A 3,573-nucleotide genomic window follows, 5' to 3' on the forward strand; every position below is an offset into this window, starting at 1 on the left:
TATATATAATTCTGCACATGTAATTTTATTAAAAATAAAAAAAATGATGTGAATAAGAATTATCAAAAAGAATTTAGAAGAGAAGATTCCGAACATACAAGATATTCAACTTATAAATACCAAAAATAAAGAAAACTTTGGTGTTAGCTTTTAGAAACCTCTCTCGTACACAATTTACGGTTCACTTGATCGCACTAAGTAAAATAAATAAATAATTGTTAAAGTTGATATGAGGACAAACGAGTACGCTATCAATCATGAATCGCTATAAATCGAAATAAAACGAGACTTTATGCCTTTTCATAGGGTTTTCTTCCTTTTTCTTTCTTTCTCTTCTCTCTCTCTCTCTCTCTCTCTCTCTCTCTCTCTCTCTCTCTCTCTCTCTCTCTCTTTCTCTCTCTCTCTCTCTTTCTATCTTTTATTCATTCTTTAATATATTTATGATTAAGGAAAAAAATGATCACAAGATTAATAAGTAATTAATCAATTGATTGCAATTTTAATTAGATGATAGATAATATTAATAAGATTAAAAAATTCGCAATTTTTTTATAACTCATTATATAAGTCTTGCTTTGTATTTTCGTCTATCGATTTTTATATAACTATTAGTACACACTGCTGTATCAGATGCACTTATTCGAGTCAATTTATCAATATAGTTGCATTTTCTATTCAATGTACATGTGTTTTGATACATATATTTGCATGTGTTTCATAATTTTGAGGAAATTTCTTGAGAAGATATCAAGATTTTCACATATATGTATGTACAATTAATTTATATAATTTATGGAATTTATATATAATAATAATAAGCTTTATGAAAATAAACATAACTATGATAAGTTAAGTTAGGTTTATACGAATCGAATATTCGTATAGTAATATGCTGTATTGTGATCTTGTCCGTTGAATCAACTATATACTTGTAAAGTGATGTTCTCCTTCAATGCTACTTTTTTTATTATTCATATTTACCACATGATCACATTAGAATGAGAAGACAAATGAAAGCGCGCAATGATATTTTCACTTTGCTTATGTATTATTTAAAAAAAAAGTGGAGATTGAAGGAAAACTGCACAATAAGAACAATGATTTTGATGACTTTATATAATAATACAGACAGTTGACTATATTTCTTCTACCCACATAGATTTATCGTCAAACTGTAACTTGTATTATATATGTTCTTTTGCAAGATTTAACAATAATTGCGAAAATAAATTGTCGAAAAACAGAGAAATTGTATGTCTACTCGTTTTGGTGAATAATTTATTTCCATTCAATCCGTCGATTCCAGATTCCTCTTCGATAATATTAATAAATTATAATTATAATTACAGAATTATAATTTTACAAGACTTATACATGTTTATATATATATATACATATATGTAATATATAAACTTTTTTTACAAAAATACAATTAAAAGTACAATAAAAATTAAAAAGAAAAAGGAAAAAATTAAAAGAGAGACATGGAACAGGTAGAAATAAATAAGAAAGAAAGCTTTTATATATATCTTATATAAATCTTTCCTTTAAAAATAACATTATTCATATTCATATAAAAATACGATTCGAAGCCCGATACTATAAATTCAATATTTGTATAATCATTTATCTTTCTTATTTTATTTTTTAAATAAATAAAGTTATTATCAATCATCTCTTTTATTAAGTAATTAAAATCTCGTTTCTCGTTTCGCAATCATCCCAAGATCGCAATTGGTCCTATCCCAGGTAAGAAGGATTAAGATCTCTTAAATACCTAAAAGAAAGATTACCGAGCAAATGTCCGAAACAATACAACGTAAGATCGATGCTTCCTGTCGTTGACCTGTTTTTCGGACCTGACATTCCGACCCGACTCTTAAGCGTTTGTTTTCAAGAAATAGATACAGGTTACGTTCTTCCACTAATCTGTTTCTCCGGGTCTAAATGTAACACAGTATTATGCATCATTAATCATTGACTTTTATTAATCTCTATTATCATAAAGTGAAAGTAAATCTGTGAGCTATTATTCTTATTTTTTTATTTATATTTATTTATAATTTTTTATTCAATAAATTTAAATAGTTGCATAATAGTTACATAATAGTTTTATTAATTTTGTTCAATATCCATTTTTAAAAAAGGCATGTTAAATCGATACTAGCAAGTATTGTTGCTTCTTTTCCGCGATGCTGATTACTTATCTTGACACTACGCTGTGCATTACTTCATATCAATAATAAATATAAAGGCTGTCCTGGCTGAGCCGCGCATTTGACAGTTAAATATTAAATATGTGTATATAATCTTAATTTATTTGATTTTGAAAAAACGGGTAACTAAAGTTAATATCTAAATAATTTTATAAATATGTGTGTGTATGTGAAAAAATTAATTAACGCTGTTAATAATTGAAACTCCTTCGAATTCGAAAAAATAAGATTAAAACTATAGGAAAATATAATAATTATAATAGAATATACTATCGCGTTTCGGAAATCAGAATCTTATATTGTATAAAGATATATTCTAGTATTGGAAGGAGTAGATTTTTTGGGGTAGCATCCCCACAAGATATAAAAGAAACTTTTAATTTTGTTTAACCAATATTGCAAGAGATATCTCGATTTTTTTGTATGACATTTTGCGAAAACTTGACAGTATACCTATTATCGGGCGATCATATAAACGTGAAAAAAAATAGATTTTGAGAGAATCTGATTAATATAAATAATATAAGATACATTCCCAGTTTTTAACGCTATTTTGTCTTTAAAGTACAAAATTCTTTGCCCTGATTAATCAATTAAACGATTACTCAAAGTATTCTATTGATTAATCTATATAATAATTCAAGTTCCCCTAATAACCCAAGACGAAGTATATGACATCATTAATCGGTCTCAAAACAATCAAACTTGCTTCACTCGAAAACACTATACGTTACCGCCGGCATAGCTCTCAGGTTCATTAGAGCACTCAAACCTCCTCAAGAAATTTTTAGATCATATAAAAATGAGGAACGATTAATACGATATTTGTGATTAATGATCAACAATTGCAATTGCAAATTACAAAACTTATTAAATTTTGTATAATGTGAACAATGATGACCAGAAGAATTGTTAATAAAATTATCTATTGTTTTTTAATTGTAGAAAAAAGTACTTGGTCTACTGGCGCATTTTGCGTAGACTTTCAAAGAAAATATTCGAAAGTAGATAAACGAAGCTTCGATGTAAATCAACAATTAAATTACAAGATAAACCGTGATTTAAAATTTGCGAAAAAAACGCGACGAATAAATAAATCGACGATAGTCATAATACTCGATTCCAATGTATGTACATATAAAATTTTTGGACCAATCAGAGGAACGATATAATTACCACATACTTATACGAGAATGTTTCGATGGACATTTAAAACGCTTTTTATAATCGCGTCTCTAACATTTGTAAAGAACATAATGCCCGATTTATTTTAAAATGCACGATTTTATGTAAATTTCGCGATTGAGAATAAGAATATAAGTACCGTTTCGCGGAGGATTGGCTAAACAGAATAAAA

Source organism: Formica exsecta, unplaced genomic scaffold, assembly GCF_003651465.1.
Source record: "Formica exsecta isolate Colony F162 unplaced genomic scaffold, ASM365146v1 scaffold826, whole genome shotgun sequence".
Taxonomy (NCBI): Eukaryota; Metazoa; Arthropoda; class Insecta; order Hymenoptera; family Formicidae; genus Formica; species Formica exsecta.